This window comes from Paralichthys olivaceus, chromosome 24, assembly GCF_024713975.1.
Source record: "Paralichthys olivaceus isolate ysfri-2021 chromosome 24, ASM2471397v2, whole genome shotgun sequence".
NCBI lineage: Eukaryota > Metazoa > Chordata > Actinopteri > Pleuronectiformes > Paralichthyidae > Paralichthys > Paralichthys olivaceus.
The window spans coordinates 3,059,380-3,079,157 of NC_091116.1; the positions used below are offsets into that span (position 1 = coordinate 3,059,380).

General features: G+C 42.7%; 1 protein-coding gene, 1 long non-coding RNA gene, 3 other non-coding genes and 2 pseudogenes across 5 annotated transcripts in view; all 7 read right to left on the reverse strand.

The window, feature by feature from the left end:
• The window catches only part of LOC138407078 (uncharacterized), a 119,199-nt gene that overhangs the window by 28,428 nt on the left and 70,993 nt on the right, over positions 1-19,778 (reverse strand). The gene's annotated exons all lie outside the window — the stretch shown is intronic.
• On the reverse strand, positions 4,158-5,000 carry LOC138407014 (uncharacterized). The gene is made up of 2 exons (XR_011240414.1): positions 4,827-5,000; positions 4,158-4,742 (listed from the first exon to the last, which is right to left on the reverse strand). It is a non-coding gene; the product is annotated as an uncharacterized lncRNA (long non-coding RNA).
• LOC138407116 (uncharacterized) lies at positions 8,928-13,056 on the reverse strand (annotated as a pseudogene).
• trnad-guc (transfer RNA aspartic acid (anticodon GUC)) lies at positions 11,360-11,431 on the reverse strand. Its single transcript has one exon. It is a non-coding gene; the product is annotated as a tRNA-Asp (tRNA).
• LOC138407139 (5S ribosomal RNA) lies at positions 12,121-12,239 on the reverse strand. The gene has a single exon (XR_011240573.1). It is a non-coding gene; the product is annotated as a 5S ribosomal RNA (ribosomal RNA).
• On the reverse strand, positions 13,076-14,240 carry LOC138407117 (uncharacterized; annotated as a pseudogene).
• On the reverse strand, positions 14,740-14,811 carry trnad-guc (transfer RNA aspartic acid (anticodon GUC)). Its single transcript has one exon. It is a non-coding gene; the product is annotated as a tRNA-Asp (tRNA).

Here is a 19,778-nt window from a genome sequence, read left to right on the forward strand (position 1 = left end):
TTATTACATCGTCTGCAAACAGACTTATTATTATGTTGTGTTTTTCGTCCTGTAATAAATCCAGTTTGGTCCTCGACAATTAATTCTGTCATGAAATTCTGATATCTCCTTGCTATAATGGATGTGTATATCTTGTAATCTACATTGAGCATAGAAATGGGTCTGTGAATATTCTGCGTCTTTACCGTTTTTGGGGATTACAGATATGATTGCTTCATTCCATGAGGGTGGCAATCTACCTTCCTTAAGGGTACAGTTACAGGATGAAACAAGGAGAGGGGTTAGTTCTTCTCTAAAAGTTCGGTACCACTCTAATGGAAATCCGTCACTTCCTGGTGATTTATTTGTCTTAAGCCTGGATATTGCCTTAGTTATTTCTTCAGGAGTTAGAGGTGCTGTAAGAGCATTGTTTTGCTTTTCTCCAATAGATGGCAGATCAAGAGAACTAAGGAACTGTCTCTTTGCATCTTCGTCCAATGAGTGTGGCTGAGAGTATAGTTTTTCGTAGTATTCTCTGAATGTGTTCTCTATTTCTACTTCATCATGTCTTAGATGGTCTGTGGAAGAGTCTCTGGTCTTATATATCGTGTTTATCACTTGTTGTTTCCTAATTCTCCTTGCCAGAAGCCTTGTGGCTTTAGGGCCTGCTTCATAATAATCTTGTTTCAGAAATCTAAGTTTTTTGTCTATTTCGCTCCGTAGTATATTATCTATTTCCCCTTTAATATCTTTTATTCCTTGTTGGAGTTGGGCTGTGCAAGTGGTTTGGTGTTGTACCTCAAGATCCTGATTTCTTCTGTGTCATTTTCCACAATACTTTTCTTTATTTCATTATTAATTTGTTCTATTGTTGTCTTGCTGTTTAGTATGCTTACATTCAGTCTCCAAGTAGTATTTTTCTGCCTTTTATTCAAAAGTACATTTAAGTGGACTGCACTGTGGTCTGAGATGTCAGCCACACCAATTCTACAGTCTTGTACTTTGTGTTAATCCCAATTGTTCATAAAAATATAGTCAATTCTAGAGTGTGTGTTATATAAAGTAGAGTAATGTGTATAGTCTTTTTCCTTCGGATGCAGTTCACGCCATACATCAACCAGTCCATGTTCCTTCAACGACATGTTTACAAATTTAGATATATGTGTCTTATTTTTTTTTATAAATGTTGTGTCTACCCTATGATCCATTATCATGTTAAAATCACGAGCACATATCACTATACCTTCAGATTCTAATGCCATGACTGAGAATAATGATTTAAAGAATTGTTTAGTACTCTCTGGAGGAGCATATACATCAATTAACGTAACCATCTCTTCCTGTAGTTTCCCTTTCACTATAATATATCATCCTTCTGGATCCTTGATTTCTTTTAGACATTCAAATTTAGTTGAGTTTTGTATAAGTATTGCCACATCTCTTTTGTTGCTTTGTTTACAAGTACTGTAATTTTCATGCTCTTCCTGGGAAAGGTGTGTTTCCTGCATGAAGATAACTTGAGCCTTAAGTTTTCTCATTTTCAAAATTATCTTAGTCCTTTTAATTGGATTATTTAACCCATTAACATTTAACTACACTAACGATATGCTGTTCATTTATAGCTTTGGAAAATGGCGTTATACTCTTCCTTCGGACCCTTATTGCAGTCATGAGAACAAACAACATCCCAAAGAACATTGAGCAACTCAGCAATAAAAAAAAAAAAATCAAGAAGAATACAACAGTAGGCACTTGCCCCCCACGTTTCCCCCGTGGGTTGAGGGGGTATTCCCATGAAATATGGGTGCCCCTCCTTAGTGAGGTCCATTCTTGTTATCCAGATTCTCTTGAACATCTGTCTCATTATAGCTCACACATACAGCGTCCGATCAGTCCTACAGTGAAGACTATTAAGTCCAATCACCCAGGTCCACCTATATACAAACTCTTAGACTATTTGTCTTCAGTGTCTTACATGTGTTATCTTTCACATACTTATTCATTTAGATGCACTCACATACTTTATTTGTCCATTCCTCTGTATTTCTGTAGTTTATGTTTTGCTTGTGTTGCGGTGTCCTCTTTGTTTCCTACCTGTTGCCATGGCCACGGGCCGCTGTCCCAGTGTTTCGTAATTCTGGCCATGAGTGTCTGGAAAAGGATTCCTCTCTCTTTTAAAACTTTTTTAATTCCTGCGTACTACTTTCTTTTCTGAATTATTTCTCTGGCATAGTCACATTATTGGAAATAGTATTAGTTAGTTGATAAGTCGCAACATGTCCCAATTGGAGATCAGCCGTGCTGCACTGCTGCTGCGCCTGTGGAACAAAGAAGAAATGAACACAGTATCACTAATTCCAGCTCTGTCCAACAATCCATATATAATAGCTCCAAAGACTCCTGGAAGAGACATTGTCCTACCCTGAAGAGCAGTCGTCCACATGAGGAAAACACAAATGGTGGCCACCTCACAGCCCCAGTGGTGTGACTACTCTCTTGGAGATTCTCCCATCACAGTGTCCTCTCCATGCAGTCTCTCTGAATCTTCATCTGACGTGGCTGGCGGGAGGGGTGCGTGGACCAGTTCACATGTGAGAACAAAGCCTTTGCAGGGACTGGAGAATATGCTCTGCCTTTTGGGTGAGGATAAATCCATATTTAGGCGAAAAAAATGGATGCGACTAAAGAGGAGATGGAGAGCCCGTCATCGGCAGCGATCACTTAAATAAAGTTGACATTATGGCTTCATTGAATGAAAATTAATTTAACCTACCTCGATGTGCTTCTTCAGGTTGGACGGGGAGTTTTTGAATGCCAATATTTCAGTCACTCTCGGAAGGCAGAATAGGCACTTAATCCGGTAGGAAGAATCTTTCACTCCAACGTACGAAAATATTTCTTGCAAATACGGCCACGGTGTGTGTAACGTTATCTTCATCACCACCACGGAGTTCACCAAGTTTGCCACTTTAGTCGAGATGCTCGTCATCTGCTACCGGAGCGGTAACGTTAGCAGCAGAGCCGGCAGCAAGTGCTTCCATGATGGCATCAATAATGTAACATGCCCGGACAAGCGGGACTTGTTCTTCTTCATGCTTGGCGGTTGACATGACAACAAATGTTTATGGCATTACGTCACCAACTCAAATTTCTTCTGATTTTAATTTGTAGGAATGAGTAATGAAGATGGTTAGGAGAAAAGTATCTGTCAGGTTTAGAGGTGAGGGGAGGGAACGAACGTGGTAGGTAAAAGGGAAAGGAAGGACCAAAACGCAGAAACTAAATATTGTTTAACATAAAGTGTCTTTTATTTAAAAAGGTAAAAGTAACAAAAGAAATCTTCACTTAACAAAAGTCACACTCAAAAACAGGAGTGGAACAAGGAAGGACAAGAAACAACTTACAAGGAAACGTGGCGAGAGGTGACGGGACACATGAACACGACTAAGGTATCCAATGACAAACAGGACATGACAAGAATTGACGACGTACTAACAATCACATGGGGGGAACACAAAGACTTAAATACACACTTGAACTAATGAGTAACTGGGGACAGGTGGCACAAGACAAACAGGTGAACATGATGAGGGCAGGAAGTCAAAGGGAGCAGGGACTACAAAATAAAACAGGAAACAGAGGAACACTGAACAAACTTAAAACATGAGTACAAAATGTAACAAAAACACTGTTGAGACATGAACTGAAAACTCTCTTCATAAACGAGAACAAAATACAATAACAAGACAGGGATGAACACAGGAGGAGCACAGGGTGAAACATACAGGAACACAGAAGGGAACATGAGAGAACACAGGATGAACATAGCGAGGGACAAGGAGAGGAACACAGGAGAGGGACACAGAGAACAACACAGGATGGAGCACAGAGGAGAGCAGAAGGGAACATGAGCGAGGGACACAGAGGGGACATAGAACAAACATGAATTCCAAACGTAACAATAATGCAATTTAAACTAGAATTGAAAACACTCTTTCTAAAAGAGGACAAAATACGATAGCCCCTGACAGAAAACAATACCAGTGACAGAAAACACCATACCGTGACAGAATACAATATCAGTGACAGAAAACACCAAAACGTGACAGAATACACTACCAGTGACAAAAACTCTGTAACCATGACAAAATAATACCATAACCGTGGTAGTATCAGAGTAAAAGTACACATTTTATTTAGGAAATGTAGTGGAGTAAAAGTGAAAGTTGTCTGAAATAAAAAATAACAAAGTAAAGTGAAATTTCTACTCAAGTAGAAATGTAAAGAAGTATTTGTACTTGGTTACATTACAACACTGGGTAAGGTCAGCTCAGGTGCTGTTGGATGGGCGCTGCTGACTACTTCCAACGCTGTGGCTTTCTCAACCCCAGAGCGTGGCGGATTCTCTTCCAGAGTGAAGTCTTCTTTGGTTTCTCAGGGAGAACACTGGAGAGAGACTTCTTCTCAGTGACATCATCCTTACTCTCTCCATTGAGCTCCCTACTGGAAACATCAGCTTCATGACAGTGGCAGACCACATTGTAAGAAGCTTTGAGCTTCATCAGCTCTTCTTGGAGAACCTTCTTCTCCTGGAGCTCAGTGTTGAACTTCTCCTGGTTGGTAGTCTGATTTTGATAGACCTCATGATAAGAAGCTCTGAGCTTCATCAGCTCTTCCTGGAGCGTTATTCTCATCAGAAGCTCATCGTTCTGTTTGAGCTTCTCTTTCAGAGCCTTAAACTCAGACTGCATTGTTCCACATGCCTGAAAAATAGAAACATGGAATTCATTATTAAAAGTCCACTCAACACAACCTGAACATACATTTCTAAAAATAATAATTCTTACCAGAATGTTCATTTCGGTAAAGGGGGATTTGTAGTTATGAGAGCAGTGACTTCTTAATGAATTTTTACTGAACAAATCACTGGTAATCTCAGTAGGCAGGATTGTTGTCTTCACTAACGAGGACTGTGGTCTTCTCAGTTGACAGTCTGTTATTTTCATAAGCTAATAACTTGAAGCAAGGGAACTTGTTATTTATACGTTTCGTAGTTCAGAGGACCAAAGAAATATCCTTTAATGTCTAGAGTTTTTGGTTCTTTGATTGGATTTGATAAGGATTTGGAGGCCAGCAATCCCTTTGATGGTTGCCTCCACATCAATCATCAAAGAAGATTTTTAAGAAGCAACCGTTTCCTTGGCGATTTTTATAACTGCACAACATGGCGGCCCCTGGGGGTTTATCAGGTTGACTTCTATATGATGCACATCATTGCGGAGCATACACAAATCCTGAGCTAAGCGGCTACTATACACATGTTGCACTGATAGCTACAGTGATGCCTGTCTGAGACTGAGGTTAGTCTCTTGATCAAATGAAGAAAATCAATCAAGGATTTCAGATACATTAGATAATGTGTGATATGCTTGAGGGAATTAATGAAATATGCTATGAAGTGTTGAATTAAGTATGTATATCCTTTAAATTAGTAAAAGTACATAAGCATCAACAAAATATAAGTCTATGTGTCAGTAAGTACATAGTGTGAAATCTTAACAGCACAAGCATTATAAAATAAATTTAGTAGGATGAAAATAAAATAATGAAAATGGAAAACACTGTAGAGCAACTGTAGTCAACTACTTTACCATCAGCAGGAAGTGGGTGCATTATGCAAACTAATTGTTGCATTGTGTGTCACTGAGAGCATGGGGAATTGTGTGTTTGTGCAGCAAGTTTGGATTCATGTTTGTAAAAAATGTCTGTGTGTGTGTGTGTGTGTGTGTGTGAGTGTGAGGACCTTGATGCTGGCTGGTTTCTAAAAGTGATGTGAAATAATTGAGGGGATGTGTATTTACATGTTGATCTATGTGATTTTAGTCTGTGAGAGCTATCGATGCACTGAGTTGATAACACAGGCACCGACATTCTGTGATTAAGCATTGTATTGTTGTGTGTTGTTCATGTGTCCAATGTGATTTTACACTGCAAATAAAGGTTTCATATTTTAATTTCACTCACAGATTCATGGCTATTGAGCAGTGCTTTGTGAGTGTTGGTTAAATACGGTCTCTACAATTGTCAATGCTTCTGCAGATGTGTTTGACTGTTTCCATTTCATTTCATTTAATATATTCCACTTAATACTGGGCTAAAAGGATTAGTTTATGTATGAATTATGAAGATTTCTTTTGTTACTTTTACCTTTTTTAAATAAAAGACACTTTATGTTAAACAATATTTAGTTTCTGCGTTTTGGTACTTCCCTTTTTCCTACCACGTTCGTTCCCTCCCCACACCCTCCAGCCTTGACAGTACCAACCAGATATGGACCAAGCAGAGCTTTATCTTTTTTGTAGCAAGGTTTTTTATTTAGACTCCTTAGTTGACGAGCTGAGCACCGCAGGCACCAAGCAGCGTGCAAAGCTCCTGGAGAGAATGGCACCGATGCGGGATTGGCTTGAGGACAGACCCTGGGTCAGCCACTTTGTCCCGCACCTGGTGACCATAGAGAAGAGACTCAAGGACATCCTCTCATCCCCAACTCCCCCTGCTGATCACTACCTCGGCACCCGCCTGGCTTTTGGATTCTGTGTAGAATCGCTACGGTGCGGGGCGGACACCGGAGGGGAGCCCCCCACTCTGTTTCCATCCATCTCCACCAGTTCACAAGCGGCAACCTCAAGTCAGGATATCATGGATTCTAGCAGAAGCCCCCCATGTTCCAGCGCCGGGGGTCCCGGCAGATGCTACTCACGTTTCAGTCTCGGAGGTCGCCGCTCCAGTTCCTGCCCCACGGTCGGGGGTTCAAGCAGTCGTCTCGCCAGCTCCTGCCCCTCGTCCGGGGGTTACGGCGAGTGGCTCTCCACTTCCTGTTCCTGCCCCTCGGTTGCGGGTCCCGTCTGGCTCCGCTCCGGTTCCAGTCCCTGCCCCACGGTCGGGGGTTCAAGCAGTCGTCTCGCCAGTTCCTGCCCCTCGGCTGAGGGTTACGGCGAGTGGATCTCCAGTTCCTGTTCCTGCCCCGCGGTCGGGGGTTCAAGCAGTCGTCTCGCCAGTTCCTGCCCCTCGGCTGGGGGTTACAGCGAGCGGCCCCCCAGTTCCTGTTCCTGCCCCACGGTCGGGGGTTTTACATAATTCTCAGTTGATGTAGTGAAATACATCTACACTGCCACATACACACATGAAAGATATTGACTGTATTGGAACATTTATTTTTACTTGATTTTATCAGTCTGATATCTGTCATTAATATCTCCAGACACCTAAAGAAACATCTATGGAGGAGCAACAGGATGAAGTATCATCCATATCGGAGCCCTCTACAGGTACTCAAAAGGCATCAACAAGTCGGCGGCAAAAACTGCATCAACTGGTCAAGTTAGATTTTCATGCATTATAAACAGGAGAGGGAGGGGATCCCGGAGCTCCACGTCAGCTTTCCCCCTCTGTCTGCAGTGGATGGGCCAGCAAGGATATATACTGGATATATTTGACAGCACTTGCACATTAAACACATTGGCCCCTGCGACAGACTGGCTACCTCCACTAGGTCCATCCCTCATCAGGACCCGAACCAGGACGGGCTCCGGAGAGCCGCACAGCATGGACCAAGGAGGGGAGGAGAAGACCCAAGGAATTAGAGATATGTAATAAGATATAACAAAATAAACCAGGCAGAGAGTGAAGAAGAGAGAGGAAGATAGAAAGGTGCTGGTGCCTGATGGATGATCCCCCAGCAGTGTAGACCTATAGCAGCATAGCTATGGATGACTATGGTTCAGGGTAGAGCTAAAAGCTTTATCAAAAAGGAAGGTTTTAAGTCTAGCCTTAAATGTAGAGACATTACCTAACCCTAACCCTAAACCCTAACCCTACCATACTAGGCCCAAACCCTACTTTTTCTAATACACTATATAAGTAACTGATCTTCTCTATCAAATGCTTTGTTTATATCTAAATTTAAGATTATCCCTCCTTTCATGTGTGCTATTGTGTCCCTTATGCTACCTATTGTGTCTGCTATGTCCCTTCCTGGTATGCTGTAAGCCTGTGTGTATTCCTGTGTATATTTCTTGGCTTAGACTAATAAACTCAACAAAAAAAAAGATTAAATCTATCCATGTGAATGTGTACAAATAAAGTATATTGTTGTATTAAGGCCTCAGCCCCCTCCACTGTCCCCAGTCAAAGGTTTTATTTCACAATTTCTACACTGTGGCCCAAATGTGTTTTTCAGCATGTAAATGGAATACAAAGTAAATTGAGGAAGTAAATAGTATATATGGGCCTAGGCTGATAATCAATAAATCAATTAATCGCACGATAAATTAAAATGAACTCAATAATTTTTCCGGCCTCGATATATTGCCATGTGCATGCATGTTTGTTTTCCTCGTCTCTTGCCTCCAAGCTGGCTGGATGACAAGAGGGTTCACTCCGTGCTCAGTCTCAGCACCTAAGCTCGTTTGTTCCATAGCGGAATGAACGGAGTGAACCCTCTTGTCAGTCATCCAGTCTCTTTGTCTCTGTGGGGGAGGCTGGACTGCTAGCATTGGCTACACACACAGAGTGCAGCAAGTCAGCCTCGTGCGGAGCAACGCGAGGCAAAAAGATGATTGCAAAGCCAAATGCCACAGCCCTGGCGTGGGAATATTTCGGCTTCAAACTATTTAGAGAAATGCTGCAAACGTTTGACAGACAGTACGAATTGCCTGCGTGAAAATACATGTCACAAACGGCAATTCCAGAACTTTACAACAGAGTCTATTTTATTGTTTTTTGTTTGTTTTATTTATTTAGGATATTTGAATGTTCTTGAAATTACAATTACAATGGTAAAATAAGAAAGATCCATTTATTACCTCTGTTTGTTTATTGGTTTATTTGTTTGCCAGATTACTAAAAAAATGAATTATCCTTTTTCTACCAAACTTGATGAAGGGGAATTGAACCCTGGTCTCCCGCGCGGCAGCCGTGGTTAGTTTAGCTAAACGGCCCTCAACACTTTCCCATTCATTGTCTATGGTAGGACTAAACTACTATGGACGTAATGCTCCTCGTGGCCACTGAACATGTTGGGGCTGTTTTTAGCTTCATCTCCAGTTCTCTTCCTCGATTTCTCTTTTAACTTCAAGGACTGACTGAAGAAGAAGCATCAGGAGTATTGATCTCAACAACAACTTTGTGTGTCTGTTTTCACCAACAAAGGTAAGCGATTCCGCTGTCCTGACATTGTTCGGGAGTTTGTTCATCCACTGAGGTGCCAAAACAGAGAAGAGTCGCAACTTCGCTGAGCGGGCTTTGTTTGCTCTCAGCGATGGGGGTACCAGTCGGCCAGCTGATGAACGAAGTGCTCTCGCTGGGGCATGTGGTCTGACCAGTGTTTGGAGGTAGATGGGTGCAGTTCCATTGACGGCCTTGAAGGCCAGCACCATCATCTTGAATCGGATGCAGGCCCCAACAGGAAGCCAGTGGAGGTCACGGAGGAGGGGGTCACATGGGAGAATTTGGGAGAGGCTGGGAGTACAGCCAAGAGGGAGTTGCAATAGTCCAGTTGGGAGATGACCAGCACTTGGACCAGGAGTTGTGTTGTGTCTTTTGTGAGGAAAGACCGGATCCTGCAGATATTGTAGAGGGCAAACCTGCAGGATCGGGCCACATCAGTGATGTTGGGGGTGCAGGACAGTCCATTGTCGAGGATTACGCCCAGGTTCCTTGCCGTCGACGAAAGTGATACCATTATATCCTCGACAGTGACTGACAGGTCCATATGAGGGCAGTCTTTCCCCGGGATGAAGAGCAGTTCAGTTTTCTAAGGTTGAGTTTGAGGTGATGCGCAGCTGTCCAAGCGGAGATGTCTGCCAGACATTCCGAGATGCACGTCACAACGTGAATGCTGGAGGAGTATGTGGGAAAAGAGAGGAACAGTTGGGTGTCGTCGGCATAACAGTGGTAAGAGAATCCATGCGATGTGATTGCAGAGCCTAGTGATCTAGTGTATAGTGAAAACAGAAGTGGTCCTAATACTGAGCTTTGAGGGACACCAGTTTCCAGAAGGCAGGGATTGGACTAGGTGCCGTTTCATGTGACCTGAAAGGTGCGATTTGTCAGGTATGATGTGAACCAGGTCAGAGCAGAGTCAGCAATGCCAAGTTCAGCCAGAGTGGAGAGGAGGATTTGGTGGTTGACTTTGTCAAACGCAGAGGATAAGTCAAGGAGAATGAGGACTGACGAGTCGGACGAGGCTCTGGCGGCACAGAACGACTCAGTCGCCGTGAGGAGGGCCGTCTCAGTGGAGTGACCAGTCCTAAAGCCTGACTGATTAGGGTCAAGGAGGTCATTTTCTGTAAGATAGGAGGACAGTTGGTTGTAGACTGCACGTTCCAGTGTTTTAGAGAGGAATGAAAGAAGAGATACAGGTCTGTAGTTACTGATGTCAGCTGTGTCGTGAGAGATGTCTTGGAGAAGGGAGGAGGGAATCGGGTCAAGGGAACAGGTGGTGGCACGGTTAGACGTCACTAGCGTGAGAACATCTTCAGAGGAGAGAGGGCTGAAGCAGGTAAGGCTATCAGAGGTGAGGTTTGGGGGAGGTGCTTTCTGGATGGGCATAGGAGTAAATGAGGAGCTGATGTCTTTTACTTTCTTGGTAAAGTAAGTTGGAAAGTCATCAGCAGTGAGGAAGGAAGGAGGGGGAGGAGTAGGAGGGGTGAGAAGAGAAGAGAAGAGAATAAGGAAAATAGTTTCCTGGGGTTGGAGGCAGAGGAATTGATCGTTGACAGGTAGAAGGCAGATTTAGCTGCTGATACTGTTGAGGTGAAGTCAGAGAGGAGGTGGTGGTAATGGGCAAGGTCATCAGGATGATGTGATTTTCTCCATTTTCTTTCTGCTGCTCGTAGCACCGATCTATTGGTTCGCAGAGATTCAGACAGCCAGGGAGGGGGGAGATGATCCTGCCGGTAGGGAGGTGAGAGGACAGAGAGCATCTAAAGAGGACACCTCTTTAGATGCTCTCTGTCCTCGAGAGGAGGGAGGATAGCAGAGTGGAGGAGGATTCCTCAGTAGATATTAGTGAAAATTGGTCTGTAGATGGTAGTTAGGAAAGAACAGTAGAGGCGAGAGCAGAGGGAGAGAGGGATTTCAGATTGCGGCGGGTGTTGACCGTGTGAGGTCTGGGGGCGAGGGAGGTGGTGAATTTTAAGGGGAGAGAGAAAGTGACAGTGTGGTGGTCAGACACAGTGATTGGGGTAACAGAGAGTGCCGAGGTACTACAGGACCTTGTGAAGACAAGATCGAGTTGATTCCCAGACCGGTGGGTCAATGAATTCAGAGGAGCGCAGCTTCTCTGGGGGGATGTTGAAGAGTGTCAAGAAGAATGCTTCTCCCCGTCGGGGAATCGAACCCCGGTCTTCCGCGTGACAGGCGGAGATACTGTCCACTATACTAACGAGGATTGGTGCAATAACCACATCGACAGGACGGTGGCGCTGTTCTCTTAAGGATAAGTCATTGTGTGTTGTGGCCTTGTACAGTGATCTGGAATTTGAAAAGTAATTTCCACTGAGGCCTAACATTGATAAGTTTGTGTTCCCTGTATTTATCTTTTTAATTTCCAACAGCCCCATCAATGAACAACAACGCAACTTTGTTGTATCGTTGCAAGAAAAAAATCATTACAATTTTCAAAAATTTCCTTCAGCAATATTGTCAGTGTTTCGTATCCAGTTGCTTCCTTGATGCAGAGTAAACTCCCTGCTCTTTCATCTCTCTCTGCAAATATGACATTTTGAAAATGATGTGTTAATAAAATATGAATAAAGTAGTGTTTTGACTACATATGGTCTTTTGAATGCTCACTCTCTTCCTTCAGTGATGATGCGAGGGTTCCGTATCCTTTTTTTCTTTGATGAACAGTCTTTCCTGCTCTTTCCAAGATGTGTCTCCTCTGAAGCAGCAGCAACTGCACCATCTGCTGGCGGCAAAGAGAATCATCACCCTAATCCACAGTTTTGCTACTTTGTGACCATTGACACTCTGGAGTTCCTTCAACTGTTTTATTGTGCAGGGAAAATAAACTGAAGGTGTAATTTTGTCTCCTCTGAAGCAGCAGCAACAGCGCCCTCTGCAAAGAAAAGTCTAAAAAGCTTACAGCACCTGGTATTCCCAGGCGGTCTCCCATCCAAGTACTAACCAGGCCCGACCCTGCTTAGCTTCCGAGATCGGACGAGATCGGGCGTGTTCAGGGTGGTATGGCCATAAGCGATAGACTCCAGCCACAATAGCTCCTTTATACATGTGAATCATCACCATCCTCAATTGTTCTGTTGCTTTGCGACCATGGAATCTTGAGGTGTGGGGGGGCGGGGGTTAAATTGTTCTGAAAAACAAGCTCAAGGTGCAATTTTGTCGTATCGTTGCAAGAAAAAAATCATTACAATTTTCAAAAATTTCCTTCAGCAATATTGTCAGTGTTTCATATCCAGTTGTTTCCTTGATGCAGAGTAAACTCCCTGCTCTTTCATCTCTCTCTGCAAATATGACATTTTGAAAATGATATGTTAATAAAATATGAATAAAGTAGTGTTTTCACTACATATGGTCTTTTGAATGCTCACTCTCTTCCTTCAGTGATGATGCGAGGGTTCCGTATCCTTTTTTTCTTTGATGAACAGTCTTTCCTGCTCTTTCCCAGCAAAGTGGGAGGACTGTCAAAAGTCTGCGTGAAAATACATGTCATAAACGGCAATTCCAGAACTTTACAACAGAGTCTATTTTATTGTTTTTTGTTTGTTTTATTTATTTAGGATATTTAAACGTTCTTGAAATTACAATTACAATGGTAAAATAAGAAAGATCCATTTATTACCTCTGTTTGTTTATTGGTTTATTTGTTTGCCAGATTACTAAAAAAATGAATTATCCTTTTTCTACCAAACTTGATGAAGGGGAATTGAACCCTGGTCTCCCGCGCGGCAGCCGTGGTTAGTTTAGCTAAACAGCCCTGAAAACTTTCCCATTCATTGTCTATGGTAGGACTAAACTACTATGGACGTAATGCTCCTCGTGGCCACTGAACATGTTGGGGCTGTTTTTAGCTTCATCTCCAGTTCTCTTCCTCGATTTCTCTTTTAACTTCAAGGACTGACTGAAGAAGAAGCATCAGGAGTATTGATCTGAACAACAACTTTATGTGTCTGTTTTCACCAACAAAGGTAAGCGATTCCGCTGTCCTGACATTGTTCGGGAGTTTGTTCATCCACTGAGGTGCCAAAACAGAGAAGAGTCGCAACTTCGCTGAGCGGGCTTTGTTTGCTCTCAGCGATGGGGGTACCAGTCGGCCAGCTGATGAACGAAGTGCTCTCGCTGGGGCATGTTGTCTGACCAGTGTTTGGAGGTAGATGGGTGCAGTTCCATTGACGGCCTTGAAGGCCAGCACCATCATCTTGAATCAGATGCAGGCCCCAACAGGAAGCCAGTGGAGGTCACGGAGGAGGGGGTCACATGGGAGAATTTGGGAGAGGCTGGGAGTACAGCCAAGAGGGAGTTGCAATAGTCCAGGTGGGAGATGACCAGCACTTGGACCAGGAGTTGTGTTGTGTCTTTTGTGAGGAAAGACCGGATCCTGCAGATATTTTAGAGGGCAAACCTGCAGGATCGGGCCACATCAGCTATGTTGGGGGTGCAGGACAGTCCATTGTCGAGGATTACACCCAGGTTCCTTGCCGTCGACGAAAGTGATACCGTGACATCCTCGACAGTGACTGACAGGTCCATATGAGGGCAGTCTTTCCCCGGGATGAAGAGCAGTTCAGTTCTCTAAGGTTGAGTTTGAGGTGATGCACAGCTGTCCAAGCGGAGATGTCTGCCAGACATTCCGAGATGCACGTCACAACGTGAGTGCTGGAGGAGTATGTGGGAAAAGAGAGGAACAGTTGGGTGTCGTCAGCATAACAGTGGTAAGAGAATCCATGCGATGTGATTGCAGAGCCTAGTGATCTAGTGTATAGTGAAAACAGAAGTGGTCCTAATACTGAGCTTTGAGGGACACCAGTTTCCAGAAGGCAGGGATTGAACAAGGTGCTGTTTCATGTGACCTGAAAGGTGCGATTTGTCAGGTATGATGTGAACCAGGTCAGAGCAGAGTCAGCAATGCCAAGTTCAGCCAGAGTGGAGAGGAGGATTTGGTGGTTGACTTTGTCAAACGCAGAGGATAAGCCGAGGAGAATGAGGACTGACGAGATGGACGAGGCTCTTTTCTCCATTTTCTCTCTGCTGCTCGTAGCACCGATCTATTGGTTCGCAGAGATTCAGACAGCCAGGGAGGGGGGAGATGATCCTGCCGGTAGGGAGGTGAGAGGACAGAGAGCATCTAAAGAGGACACCTCTTTAGATGCTCTCTGTCCTCGAGAGGGAGGATAGCAGAGTGGAGGAGGGTTCCTCAGTAGATATTAGTGAAAATTGGTCTGTAGATGGTAGTTAGGAAAGAACAGTAGAGGGGAGAGCAGAGGGAGAGAGGGATTTCAGATTGCGGCGGGTGTTGACCGTGTGAGGTCTGGGGGCGAGGGAGGTGGTGAATTTTAAGGGGAGAGAGAAAGTGACAGTGTGGTGGTCAGACACAGTGAGTGGGGTAACAGAGAGTGCTGAGGTACTACAGGACCTTGTGAAGACAAGATCGAGTTGATTCCCGGACCGGTGGGTCAATGAATTCAGAGGAGCGCAGCTTCTCTGGGGGGATGTTGAAGAGTGTCAAGAAGAATGCTTCTCCCCGTCGGGGAATCGAACCCCGGTCTTCCGCGTGACAGGCGGAGATACTGTCCACTATACTAACGAGGATTGGTGCAATAACCACATCAACAGGACGGTGGCGCTGTTCTCTTAAGGATAAGTCATTGTGTGTTGTGGCCTTGTACAGTGATCTGGAATTTGAAAAGTAATTTCCACTGAGGCCTAACATTGATAAGTTTGTGTTCCCTGTATTTATCTTTTTAATTTCCAACAGCCCCATCAATGAACAACAACATGAGCCACATCTCAATGAGAGATCTTTAGAACACTCCTCCAGAGAAACCTTGTGTGGAGCCGGGCCTGGAGGAGCTGAGGAGGCTGCAGGTGGACAAACACTTCCAGAGCAGCAACACGTCAGAGGAATGGCAGATGATGTAATTCGTATACGGCGTGATTCACATCAGGACGACAAGAAGAGAGTTTTAATCACTGTGGGTGTACCAGGAGCTCACACACTGGATTCTGAGACTAGCTACTGCTTGATTTACTGTGTCTGAGTGATAGAACAGGATTTTCTGTATTTTTATAAACTTTTTAGTAAGTTTGGACTAAAACTTTGGAGAAGAAAATGGAAAAGGTTTTTCAGTCCACCTCAGTGACTGTGTCCATGCTGTGTTTCACTTACATTATTATTATATGATCAACTCGCTGATTTATACAAACAGTGTGAGAACCAGTAAACAGAAACGTGTAAATCACTCTACCATCTCTCTCCAAATTTGCATGTCTTTGAGCCCTTTGTGTGTGTGGGGGATTGTGGGTTAAACTGCGTGTATAAACAAATGAAAATGAGTGTAAAAAGAATTCCCCCTTGAGGGATCCATAAAGTTTCAATTATTAATTATTAAATCTCTTTTTAAAAAGTCAAACAAAAACCTGAGCCGTGACTTGAACCTTGAAATAAACTTAAAGTTATTGTGTGTTTTGCTCTTTAAATGAAATTAAGCATTTTCTCTTGTTTAAATTTCAAATCAAAATGTTTACTACAGCCTGTTTACACTAATTTATTAACTGGCTTGATGCTACTGTTGTTGATGATTATCATTAAAAACTAAATTGATCTATGTTGGATTATATCCACTGGATGGCATCATTGGTCAACTGGTGCGTGCATGAAGTAGAAAGTAATGCTGCCGGTATCCACCTCTCAAGGGTAGGCTTTGCTCCAGATTGGGAGCCTATAATAACTGTTGTCAACCATGAATGTTGTCAAAGTGGTTCCTCGATAACAACAATTTCCTCACACGCAGTTTTGAATCTCTCTTCTGAAATCTCAAAGGACTCCTAGTAGCAAATTCTTTGCAAATAGATTTGGCTCCTCTCAGAAAACGGCTTATGGGACTCTGGTTGGGTTGGTTATGGTGTATTTACCAGTGTCAGGCCCTGGGGATTCACTGTTCGTCAGTTTCTGTAGTGTAGTGGTTATCACCTTTGCTTAACACGTGAAAGGTCCTCAGCGTGAAACTGGAAAAATAAAATGAAACAAAAAAAGGTCTATTGCATTAGCCGGGAATCGAACCCGGGCCCGCCGGCCTTCGAGAAAAGTTTAGCTAAACCGACCTAAACGCCTTTTAACATGCATTTCAATGATAGTGCTGAACCACAGTGTGGATGTAATATTCTTTTGGCCACTCTTCCGGCTGTGGCGCTGTTCCGACTTTTTCTATAGACTCTCGGTCCTCCGATATTTTTTTTTTTTCCTTCAGGCAAACCTCTAACGGCAGACGGTCATAAAAGCGTGCATATTCACTGTCTATTGTTGATGTCATTACGTGTTCTTACAGGGGCTGTGCATCATTCAAACATTCAAGTCATTTTCATTCGTCAAAGGTAAGACACGTTGTTTTATTTTCATAAAAGTTAGCCTGCTTTCTGATAACATTAGTTCGCTGCTGCTGCTAATTCGCTTGGTTGATGCGATAGAACTGCCCGGAATTAAGTTTGGGGTAATTATGGACTAAATAATGAATGAACATCATGCTATTTGTTGAGATTGTGTGTGGCTTTTAGGTTGTTGCTTAATATTATATATTCGTCAGCGCGGTATTGACAGTAATGTCGTGTCAGCAGTTGCTTAGCACCACTCGCAGGGTAACGCAGAAGATTTGTGGTGAAATAACACGTCAAAGTATGAATGGACATGATCGTTTTATATAGTTATATGCATAGTTTTCATGACGTGACGTTAAATAGTCTTGTCAGTCCGTTTATATCAATCTTTTGTTGATAAGTTAACTATAGCCTACCTCAGCATTGCTCACTTGCTAAGAGACTGACGCTACAAACGTCTGTTGAAATTACATGATAACATGATTGTATTTCATATTTTTGTGTATCTGGTTTTGATGTCGTGATGTTAACTCATCTTTACACCATGGATCTGTTACTCCTAAGATGTCTGACTAGTTAGGCTACATATTGCATCAACTAAAACAGCTGTACTACTAAGGGATTGATACCATCTCTTTTTTTAAAATACAAATGTGATATTAATATGTTCAAATTCATTTGGCAGAACTAGTAGTGCCAGAGTAGACTTTCAGACAAGCAGTAGAGGTCTGCCTACTGTATTAATCAAGTGTAATAAGACTTTGATCTAGGCATTCACTTCTCCTACCCCCCCTCTCTCTCACACACACATAACTGCTCTCCAACTCCTGCTGCAAAGACCGTCCCACCCCCCTGTTGTTTTCGCGCCCACACACACACACACTGTGAGTAGATAAGGATCAGAGAGGTGTGATAAACTATTGTCTTGACCCTATGAACTATTTCACTGCAAGCCCCCCCACACACACACGCACACACTGTACTTCCTCCCAGACTCAGAGGTGTGAGAAACTATTGCCTTTACCCTCTGAACTATTTGACTGAAGTTCATAGAAGATAACCCAAACTTATGTTTTTACTTTATGGTAGGTCAAGATGCAGAGGGCGGTGTTCTTCCCAGGTAAGCTCAGTGTTGTGTTCCGCAAGGGACCAGGTGGATTTCTCTTACAGGAACCCTCTGCAGAAGCCAGACGGATCAAGGATGACCCCACTCGTCAGGACAGGTCTGCCCTGAGAGAGGACCTCGTGCGGCAGAATGCCCTGGCTGCGGTTCGTCAGAGAGGGGGTGATGCCTCAGACAGGACGGAGGTGCTAGGAGACTACATCCTGCATTTTGACAAGTATAAAGGGAAGGCTTTCAGGTGGCTTTTGGAGAATGATGTTGGCTCTACATGTTACCTTGTCAAGGATATGCGTAAGGAGGAGGCTGCAGGTCGTTTCAGGCCCGAGGGGCATAGCAAGGATAGTCTACTGTCCTTTGTGAATTATGCTCTGAGTTTTGCAGAGATCCAGTCTCTCCTCGCCTACGAGGCCAGGGGAGAGGGTGTGGTGACAGCCACATCAGAGGACGACCAGCTGGTTGGCTTTGGCGACAGGGCCAAGAGCACCTGGAAGGAGGAAGAGACAAGACCCACAACCAGACCCACAACCACACCCACAACCAACAGTCCGCCTCTGCAGATTCTGCCGCTTGGAACTGAAACAGGGACCAAACAGCCCTCACATTCACACGGGCTTCCCTGGAGTGGCAGGGAAATACATTCAAGGATATGTGTTCCTCCCAACCGCAATAAGACTCTACAACTCATCTCCCTCTGTCAGAGCCACCATCACAGAACTGCACTAACATACCTGTCACCTTTGCACCATGTACCCTGCACTACACTACGTGTGTTAATTTAAACCACTTTAATATTACAGACCTTTTTATAGAATAATATTGTCTTTTGCACATCCAGTCCACGTATTCTTACACTGCCAGTATATTGTATAGTCAAGTACTGATATTTATACCCTATTATATATTATATATCATATCATATTATATCATACTCTGCATATTCTCTGTATATTCTTCGGATTTACAAGTCTATATACACATATTTATACATGTGTACATGCTATTATTATATTATTATTATCACTACTACTACTACTATTATTATTATTATATATACTATTGCTGCCATTATTACTATATACTGCTATTATATTGGTATAATTACTGTCTATATAAATATATATTATGTTATATTGTATACTATATATATATATATATTAATATATACTGTACTAATATTCTTATATACTGTCTAACAATAACATTACCATCATATCATTATTACTATTATCATCATATTGCCACTGCACTACTTGTCTGCCTATTCATCTTGTGTTTCTGTTTTTGTTCTTTTTACCTAAATGTTTTGTTTTGTTTTGTTCTATTGCATTGTGTTTTGTTGTGTTCCAATACACAAGCTGCTATGACACCTTAATTTCCCTCCGGGGATGAATAAAGTACTCTATCTATCTATCTATCTATCTTATTGCCCATCAAAGGTGTACTCTTTGTACAGAGATAAGGGCATGGCCAAGGAGATGAGCTGGCCCGAGTTTCAGCAGTCTCCTTTCTATGAGGCTGAGAGACAAAGAACTGTGGAAGAAAGGAAGAAATGATTTCCCTGTATACCCATTGTTTAGACCCATTTTATTTGATTTTATTTCATTATTTTATTTCATTATTGTTTATTTAATTATTGTTCTTAATGTTTCTTATTTGACTTGTGTATATGTCTCTAGACGTACAGGTTCTTTGTCTGTGTATATGTAAATAGACTACAAATTAATAGTTGTAAAACAAAGTGTACATATATTGTTTTTCTTTTCTTTTTTTCTTTTATTTATGTGTGAATGCGTGAAAATGTACACACCAGAAACTAGTTTGGTTTGTTTGTTGTGTTCTTTTTTTTAAAATTTCTTTCTTTATTTTACAAATGTCTGAATGTATGAATGTGTGAAAGGTATATATGCCAGTATGTAGAAACTTGATCTTTTGTAAGTCAATGCTTCCGTCTAGTCTTCTGTATGAAAGTAAATAGATTGTAAACATGAAAAGGTTCATATGTTATTAGGTTATTATGTTAATTGTTCTGCATGGTTATATGTCTATAGATCATAGGTTCTTT